This window comes from Spermophilus citellus, assembly GCF_964194105.1.
Source record: "Spermophilus citellus genome assembly, chromosome: 18".
NCBI lineage: Eukaryota > Metazoa > Chordata > Mammalia > Rodentia > Sciuridae > Spermophilus > Spermophilus citellus.
The window spans coordinates 40,898,745-40,908,867 of NC_138200.1; positions in this window are offsets into that span (position 1 = coordinate 40,898,745).

Consider the following 10,123-nt stretch of genomic DNA (forward strand, 5'->3'; position numbering starts at 1 on the left):
TCATAGAACCTGCCTCATTAGTTTAAGAGGAACACTAAAAGAGACACCATAATAAATTATTCAACATAATGCTGGAGATATTTTAACTAGCAATGGAGACCCCACCTTCGGGGTCTAATGGGGTAGGAGGGAAACATAGGGTTAAGACCCGGCCCCAGCCCCTAAGATCTTGGCAGTCTCCAGGAGGGAAGAAGGAGGACTACGCAGATAGGGCTGATGAGAATGTGATAGGAGCCAGCCTGGGAGGGTCTATCTCCTTTTATTTTCCCTGCTTAGAAACAGGACCAGGATCCTGCTCCGTGGACTAAACTTTGTCCAGAAATTGTCTAAGGACCACCTAATGTGTGTCGATGCCACACCGTCAGACATGTCAGCGTCTTCCGGTAATGACTCCCCGACATCAACAGTAAGGAGGAGGTATCACCATCACCGAGGGGGGCTGCAGAGCCATGCATTTTCATGAGAGGCCTCCGTCAAGAGCCCCACAGGCCGCCACCCTGGCCGAGGGAAGCACTCGTCCCCCCAAAGACAATTAAAACCAGCTTAATGAATCAGAAGGGCCCTTCCCGGAGAAAGTACAGTCAGGGGTTAGGAGCGGTAGGATTCCATGGAAGCACCGTGGTGCCAAGCCCAAGGAGTGGGGGGTCTCAGGGGAGCCGTTTCCGTGTGACCTAAGCCGTGGGCGAGGTGGGAGGCGATCTGCAGAGTGCCACATTTCTGGGAGGCAGTCTTCGCGCTGTGTTTATTTTGGCTTCTTGGGTCAAGAGAAATATATTTCCACCCAAAGTCAGAGGGAGCCAGGAGGGGAGGGAGACGGAGAGATGGCATTCTTGAATTTATTAAAACAGTGGCACAAGAGGGACAGCAGGACAGGGATCGCCCCATTTTGAGACAATGAGAAGAGCAGGCCTCAAGGAGGGATGACCTAAGCCATCTTCGACCCCATCTTCGACCACCTGCCCCTCTCTAAGACCTGAGGATTGAACCCCGGGGTGCTCTACCACTGAGCTACATCCCCAGCCCTTGTTCTTTTTTTTTTTAATTTTGAGACAGGGTCTCACTAAGTTGCCAAGGTGGGCCTCCAACTTGTGATCCTCCTGCCTCGGTCTCCAGAGTTGCTGGGATTACAGGTGTGCACCATTGCATCTGGCTCCAGTCATGACTCTCTGAACCATTATGCACCTCAGTTTCTCCACCAGTAAAAGGGGGACCCATAGCTTCCGCCTCGCCCAGTGTGCCTGGTAACTGAGGGACGTCTGCCTAACGCTCCTCGGGCTGCCTGCTGCCATCTGCACTCTCCATGCCACAGGGCCACGAAGCAACGTGGGGACAAGGGTCTCAGGAACCTTGCCCCAAACTTTCCTGAGGTCACAGGGAGAGGGGTGGGTATTCAATATCCCCAAAATCCCGGTCCCCTGCCTGACCAGGTCTGCTCTCCCTGACTCCTGCCTCATTCAGTGGATTTCCTAAGACATCCAGGCAGCCTCCTGCTTCCCTCCGTGGGCCCCTGCCACCCCCCACGTCCCCAAAGTCCTCGAGGGTGTGTACTCGCTTGCCCATTACATGCGCAAACGCCATCAGAAAGCATTTGTCCCCACCCTCTTTATTCACTTTCAAAGGGTTAAACAGCCTATTTACTGGGCTGTCAACAATCCGAGGCCCAAATCACGGAGAGAAAGCCCCCGCGCAGTTTTGTGTGGCGAGAAGCTCCTTGTCCCTGGCCTGTTCTTGTTACTGTCATGTAATATCCATGACAATCGTGTCGGGCTTTTTTTTTTTCCCTCGGGGCTCTGTGGGGCTCCATCGGAGGGGCCACTTTAAGCCAGGAAAGGCCTTTATTTTATGTGGATCTGAAAGAGCCTGAGACGGTCCTTCCCCCAGCACCCTCTTCAGCAGGTCACCGCGGTTTCAAAAGGATTTAAATGCAGAGGCTGCCATCGAGACTTCCCACCGCATCAGCACTTCCGTCACGTTCTAATGGACTGACATGAGTATTTGAGCCTGAAAGACGGGGGGGGGGGGCAGATTTCCCCTAAATTGGACTGACGTACAAAGCCAGGGTAGCCGTGGCCCAGGAGGTAACCCCCTCGCTCTCTTCTTTTTTTCACGATCCTAACCAGAGTCGCACAAAGAGAGCCGTGGGAAGCTACCCAGGAGCCGGGCCGGGGCCATTTCCATGGGCCATATGGAAATTTTGTTTTGTGTACAGAGAAAGTGTCTGATAACAGTGACCTTAACTGCCATATGTAGCCAGTGAATGGGCTAGAGGAAGGCACTCAGCAATCTGACCCTCAACATATGGACCGTCCGCCCGAGGAGCCTTTCATCGCTATCTCTGCCAACCCAGGGGATTTCATTAGATTTGTTAATGAATTGCTCTATTGACTTATATCTGAGCTTGTCTCATTAGAGGAGAAGAACGCAATTTTTATCTATGTTTTCGTGAAGGGGACCAGAGCGTCCCCTCCTTGGAGGGGCGGTGGGTAATCTTGCGGGCTGTCATCGGCTTTGAACTAATTTATTGTGTCAGAGGAGGACGGTCCTGCCCGGCTGGCTGAGGCTCCCGGCTCTTCAGATCAATGTGTTCCTCGGGAGCGGGCTGTTTCCTGGGCTCCTGCTCCGTCGACAAATAGCCCGACATGATGTTGTCCTGGTATTGTGTGTGTCTTCGCCATGCGGCCACCAGCGGATCCGAGTCCCCACGGCAGCACCTGTCAGGACGTGGCTTTTCAGGGCCACGGTGTGCTAGACACAGAGGTTGCCCCTTGGCCCTTCCCTTCCTTCCACCTGTCACTTAAGCGACGCGCCTTTAAAAACGGGCCAAGGGGCTTCCTGTTGGAACATCACCGCCTGAAGACCAGCCCCTCTCCTCGGCCAAGTTGGCAGTCCTACCCGTCTCCCCACGTTGGCGTCTTATGAGTGATGGCTCCATTGTGTGGGCGTCTCCACGTGGGAAAGCTTGAGTCTGAAAGCAGTGAGAGCAATCAATTAACACCGTATTCGGGATAAACCAATAAGGAACCCATTATGGCTAATAGCAAGTGCGCTATCCCCAGGAATTAGCAAAATGAGATTCAATAAAATGGCAACCATAAAGATAAACTTCTGGAGATCCGATCTGGCCTTTGGAGCTTACGTCTCCAACAAACAAAGGAAGGAGACTCACCCGAGCCTACCCTTGGCTCCCCTTTCCCCAGCCTGCCCGCGGCAAGGCCAACTTTCTGAGGGCGAGTTGGGAAGAGGGAGTTGCCCCTACAGCTTGGAGCTGGTTTATTTCATGGGGGAGGAAGGAGAGGAGAAGGCCGAGGCAGCCACAGCACAGGCACACGTTGGGCTAGTGCTTCCTACGGGTGTCTCTGGCACAGAAGTCCCTGGCACTGACTCTTAGCACATAGAGAGTTGGGAGAATAAATGGGTGTCACAGTGAAAAGCTGGGACCCCCATAGGTCCTGCTCCAGGAGCAAGGAGATGCTACAGATGAAAGCGTGTCTCTCCTAGACGGAGTGTCTCTGGGTCACTGTCCACCCTCCACTGACTCAGAGGGCAGAGACAAGGCTCTCCAGTTTGGCTCTACCCACTCCAGATGCTCAGACCTTTCTTTTGTGCAGAAAGAAGCACGTTAGTAAGTATTGGGACCCGTGCAAGATTCAAAGAAAGAGGTTCTAGCAGGCAAGAGAGAAGGGTCCGTGTTTCTTGGGAGAAAATGGACTGTTCATGGAATGAGGTCCCCTAAGATCTGGGAATTTCTGTATATGAGATTTGGATCCAGCAGGGGCTGGCGGGAGACTTAATAAGTTGTAAGAACATAAGAAGATCTTCGTTGGAGTTTATCAAGCATGGTGTTTTCACCAAGACAGGATTATGGGGCTTGCCTGAAGTTGTCTCTCGCCTTGTGGTAGAAATACCACTTGGCTGGGTATAAAATTCTTCTTCTCCTTCAGGATTTCATATACATTATCCCATAGCCTGTTGGCACTGAATGTCACACTGGATATTTTACCTCTTGGTTAAATGTATTTCATCACTAAACCGCTTCTTAAATTCTTCAACAAGGAGTAGGGGTGGTTATTTCATAATATATTTTATGTTCCAAAACATTTCCTGATCGCTTTTCTGCTTGCATGACAGCTTGACTGGGGATAATCGACTTGAGTCACACGTTCTTTTCCTCGGAACTCTGTAGACAGACCTTCCCCAGTCATCTTCTGGCTGAGAATGTTGTTGCCTGGGATGACTTTTCTATTGCCAATGCCTTGATGTGGTTCCTGGAAGCCAGAAAATGTTTGTTCCCCCTTGAAGTCTCAGAACTTGAACAGGGAACGTCTCAATGTCAATCATTTTTCATCAATGTTTCCTGGAACACAACCTCAGAAACTGCAGATTTTGTATTTCCAAGGAAATTCTATGTTGCTATGTCTCAATGTTGTTTTTTTTTTAATTTATTTTTTTTTTGGCTGGGGGTGGGGTTCTATTTGTGGAATTCTCTGATTCAGAATCTCCACTTATTCTTATCTTGCATAGACTTCCTAGGATTTTAATCCACTGGTGATTAACATCATTATCAGGTTATCATTACTTATGTCCTCCCAGACCAGCAGCCCCTGAAAGGAAGAAAAGCATCTTATTTATCTTTGTTTCCTTTCTCTGATCCCGGTACACAATAGATCCTCAATAAAGCAGCTATGGAATTAACCTGCATCTGACCTTGTCAGTTAGAGTTTAAACTTTATTTTGAGAAAAAAAAAAACCAGAGCCACGGAAAGTTCCTGATGTGAATGGCAGTGATTGACGTGACCTGACGGGAACACGTTCCTGCAAAACGTAGTGGGCTGGGAGGTGAGGGCGGGCTTCCTGTTGAATGGTGGTGGTGTCCAGCGGTGGCTAGAGCTGCTGGTTTCCTAGGCAAAGTGGATGTGATGAACAAAAATGAGTACCTTAGACCCCTCCGGGTAGAACAACCCAGACCGGCCCCTATGCTGTAGAGCAGTTGGCTCATGGGAAGGGACACTCCTTTGTTTCCAGGAAAATAATTGGAAAGTTCTTGAAGCTCCTTCTTTTCTTCTTGGGTGTACAGTTTATCAGTTGATCTCTGATGACAAACTCCCCCCAAGATCAGGGTTTTTTGGAAAGCATTTCACCCTTCATAGTCCTGGCAAATAACAGGTGGTGGCAAGGGCTTGACCCAAGACTTTGGTGGTGGCACCGTGTGCAGAGGTGTAGGCTGGGCTACAGGACCACCAAGGGACACGGATTTACCAAGGACAGGTGCTACTCTTCTAGGCCTAAGGGAACAAGAACAAAAACATGTTGCTGTGGAGACTGGCGGAAGTGTGAGCCGTGGAAGAGCCGTCTCCATCAGGGCTCTGTGCAGAGCACTGCAGCCTCAGATCTCAGCCTCCGCCACAAACCAGGGAGGCCACAGGGGTGCCCCTCTTCTGCTCCTCTGCTGTCCCCTCCCACAGGCCAAACCAGCCATCGCAAGGGGAATCCATGGATCCCAGCCCCCCAGATCCAGAACCTGCCAGAAAAGGGCAGAATGTGGTTCTGGAGAGGCCAAATCAACTCCCGGGAGACAACCTCCTTCATTATCCAACAATTCAAATAAAAATAAATCAAACTAAATAAACTCCATTTTTCTCCTCTTCCATTGGCAGGGATGAAAATGTTCAGGAGCAAACCAGGTGGGTGAGGGTGTGTGGAGAAAGAGGTGGCTTGGCGCACCGTTGGCGGGAGGGTAACCAGGACCAACCTCTGAGAAGGTACTTTGACAGCATCTGTCCAAATGGCAAGGGCACACACCCTTTGATGGAGAAATTCTATTTGCAGGAAGCCATCCCTAAGGAAAGGTGCTACTTTCTTTGATACATTCAAATGTGGACACAACACTCTGCATACAAGGATATCCATTATTGCATTGTTTGTAAAAGCAGAACACAGGCAAAGCCCAAACATCCATCATTGGGGGACAGGCTACATAAATCACAGTTCACTCACACAATGGAGTACTATGCAGCCATCAAAGAAGAATGAGGTGTCTCTTCCTGCAATGATTTATTGTTAAGCAAAAAAGAGCAAGGTGTTATCATTTGTGCTAGAGGGCTGGGAGGAGAGATGGAGAGAGAGCCATGAGATAGCTTTTGGACTGTGGATACATAAGATCTGGCAGAAATTAGTTGGGTCTGGCAAGGGGATTAGGTGACAGAACAGGTGGGAGGTTTCATTTCATGACTTTTTATAGTAAAGATAGGCTTTGCCTGTTTAAAAGAAGAATAACGTGCTGGGAATGTGGCACATGCCTGTAATCCCAGTGACTTTGGAGGCTGAGGCAGGAGGATCGCAAGTTCAAAGCCAGCTTCAGCAAGGTAGCAAGACCCTGTATCGAAATAAAAATAAAAAGGGCTGGGGATGTGGCTCAGTGGTTTAGCACCCCCTCAGTTCAATCCTCAGTCCATAAAAAAAAGTACTACTAAAGTCAATGTTTAAAAGCTCATATTTGACCTTCTGTGAAGAGGGGGAATGCATTGAAGGTTGGGTGTGCAAAGAGCAGGGGTCCAGGGTACTAGGGTTCCAAGTCTGCCTGGGATCCACTGTGATTGTCTTGGGGATACACTCCTCACACACACCTCTGTCCCCACCCAGGGTGTGAGGATCTACAAATGAGCAAAGTAATAGAAAGGCAACCTTCTCCTAGACGCTTTCTTGCTCCAAGTAGAAGAGAACAGAAGTGCCCAGCAACTCCCGGGCACACCCCTCTCCTCCTGGACCGGGTCCCTGTCGGTGTGGGTGCAGAGGTGGAGAGAGCCTCTGGGGATCTGCGGCTGTGGGCAGCTGGCCCCTGCCCTGGGTTCCCTGACACTCCTCCTCCTTGGTGCCTTGCCTCTGTTTTGCTCTGCCATGTCACCTGAGCACCCCTTGCATTGCGAGTGCCATTCCCTTCCACTGCTGACCTTCAGGATAAGAAAGGAGAGATAGCACCTGTCACCAGGAGAGCAAACCAGGATACTTGGCTTTGTCTATTTCTTATCTGCTCTCATCATGCCCCTCCATCTGCCGCCTTTCCACGCTGGGTTCTCTTCCGGAAGCCCTGCTCCCTTGCTGGACCCAGAGGCAAATGCACCCTGGGGACAGCACTGGTGAGACAGGGTGGGCAGTGCTGGGTGACCATGCTTGGGGTGCTCCCTCCACTGGGGCCACAGTGGCCTCCTGGCTGTTCTTCCAGGACACTCAGGGGCACCCTGAGGTCCTTTTGCGCTGGTTAGTCTCTCTGCTTAGAAAACTCTTCCCTTGGACACCAATATGGCGTCTTCTTCCACTTCCTTCAGTCTTCTTCCACTTCCTGCCCAGCCGGCAGGAAGTGGAAGAAGCCGCCATATTGAATAGGAAGGTCAATGCCTCAAAGTTACCTCTCAGCAGGGGCTGCTCTGGTCACCAGGAAACGGTATCCTCCTCCCAGGAGGGCACTTCCTACACGGCTTGCCAGCTTTCTATTTCTCTATATCTCTGATAACTCTCTAATATAAAATAGATTTTATTATTTGATAAATTATGCTTATGGAAGCTAAACCTCATAAGTGCAGGGACTTTTCTTTTTTCTTTCTTCCTGTGGCCAGCATCTAACACCAGAAGAGTGTCTGGCACATTTCCAAGCTCCCTGTTTGTTGACTGACTGACTGACTGACTGCCGTCTTCCTCTCACTCTGCTGTGTCTCTTTACTCTGTAGTGCACCCCCTGGACCTGGAGCTCCTTCCACATAGATTCTGTTACGACCCCAGAATCTGTGACGGGTGCCTGGTGGCTGATGACACCCAGTGACCCAATGCAGGAGGAAGGGGGCTCTTTACTTGACAGTCTTATCCCCTGAGGATTTGGGTGCTGAGGATAGAGGACTGACACAAGCCACGCTCAAACACAGCAAAGCTCTCCTCAGTGGCTTTGCTGATATTTTCTCTATTTGAGTCCTTTCTTTTTTAGTTTTTCAGACACATTTTGGTTTAGAATATGCACATTAGGTGATGAGCACAGTCCAGGAACCTGTGGGTAGTGTCTGGATGAAAGAATACTGGAAGGTCAATCTGAGGGATCTTGGCCTCAGGGATCCCTTTGCTCCCGCACCATGAGGGAGGAGCAATGGTGATGGTAGTTCATGTTCATATGGAAAAGAGAAGCACCCATGGGCTGATCGTCAGCCCTTGTCCATCACACACGTTCATTGAAACCTCAAGGGGACACCACGGATTGGGGACAGTTTATATATTCTGTTTGCAGAAAAGGAAACTGAGTTTCAGAGAAAGAGAGTTAATTTGGTGAAAGTCCAAGAGCTAGAAAGTGGTGGGACTGGGATTAAAATCCAAGCCTGATGATCTCAAAGTCTTCCACTTAATCTGAAGGGCTCCTCTGCCATCATCCCACCCAGGGAAATGCGCTGAGTGGGTTCACAGTTAGGTGCTGTATCAGCAGAATAATCCAACGGCTGTGACAAAACCTCTCCCGCTCCAAACCACAGAGACATACTACAACAGTTGTTTATTTCTCATCATGATGGCCCCCAAAGGATCTGGGATGTGTGTGTGTGTGTGTGTGTGTGTGTGTGCACTCTGCTCCACACAGTCATTCAGGGACCTGGGCTCCTTTCTTTGAATGGTCCCCATCCCTTAGGTCTTTGGAGTCTTCTCCTGGATTCTCCTTGTGTATCCAGCAGGTGGGGAACCAAGAGTGAATAGAGCTGGTAGCCTGTGGGAGGGCTTTATGAACCACCTCTGGAAGGGGTGTGTGTCTCTTCTGATCCCCTTCCTTTGGCCATCCCCTGTCACGTGGCTTCTCCTAACTGCAAAGAAGAATGGGAGATGTTGTCTGTGTGCCCCAGAGGGGGGAAAAATCAATAAGGGATTTGGCAAACACCAAGTAACCTCCTCCACAGGATAGACTGGAAGGGAATATTCCAGAACTGGATTTTGTAGCCTGGTGTTAGTTTTCCATGTGTATTAGTCAACTTTCTGCCTCTATAACAAATACTTGAGGTGATCAACATATAAAGGGAGAAAGTTTACTTTCACTCTCAGTTTGACTGGTTCTAGTTCATGATTGGTTGGACCCATGGTTTTGGGGTCTGTGTGAAGCAGCCCATCATGGTGGGGACATGTGGCAAACCTCCTGCCTTATGGCCAGGGAGAAAAGAGAGAGGAAGAGCAAAGGGTCGAAGTTCCACTGTCTCCTTCAGGGGCACACCCAATGACCTAAAGACCTCCCTCTAGACCCCACCTCTTTTAGACACCACCCCAGGAACTCAGCCTTTAATATCTGAGTCTTTGTGGGACATCTCAGACCCAAACTTTAGCACCATGTTAAAAGAAAAGAAAAGAAATATAAAAAAGAAAAAAAAAATTAAAGGCAGAGTTAGAAGTTAGTTGGAGGAGCAGCAGATAATTACATAACTTGACACGGAACCTAGAGCCAATTTTGGCAACTGTGATAATTTGGTTAAGTGAGAGCTAGCGGACAGGTCTTTCTGCTTCACATCTATTGCTGAAAACTCTGTGTAAGGTGTGGTGGTATGCGTTCCTGCCTCAGGAAGTTCAGTGTGGAGGATGGGGCAGGATTTTTTCTCAGTGGCTGAGGATCTCACAGGGCCCCTGGTTGCCAGTCTGAGTAAACATCATCCATCAGGATGCAGCCAGGAGCTGGGGTGGTGTGGGGGGAGGAGGCTGGATCAGCAGTGGTCAGAAAACATCTTCTTTGATTTATTATTGATCCTACTATTGCCATTTGCTTATTTTTATTTTTTTCTAATTGATAGCAAAAATCATTCATGGTCATCGTAGACAGGCCGGAAAATAGAGAAAAGCAAAAATCACAAAACAAAATAACCTCTCGTTTTATAACTTAGAACTCCACTGTTCTTCCCTAATACTAATACCGTGATACTGAATTAACCCTGTAAACATAGTTTTCTGTCCCAAAGTTTGTCTTCTTATTGATTATACCATGAGCGTTTTGCTTTGTTATGAACACTGCTTTGAAAATAACATCTTAGATTCATCACACATCCCCATAATGAACAGCCATGATATTCTAGTTCCTTTTCTATAATTGCACTGATCATTTTCTTCTTTGATATTATAAATT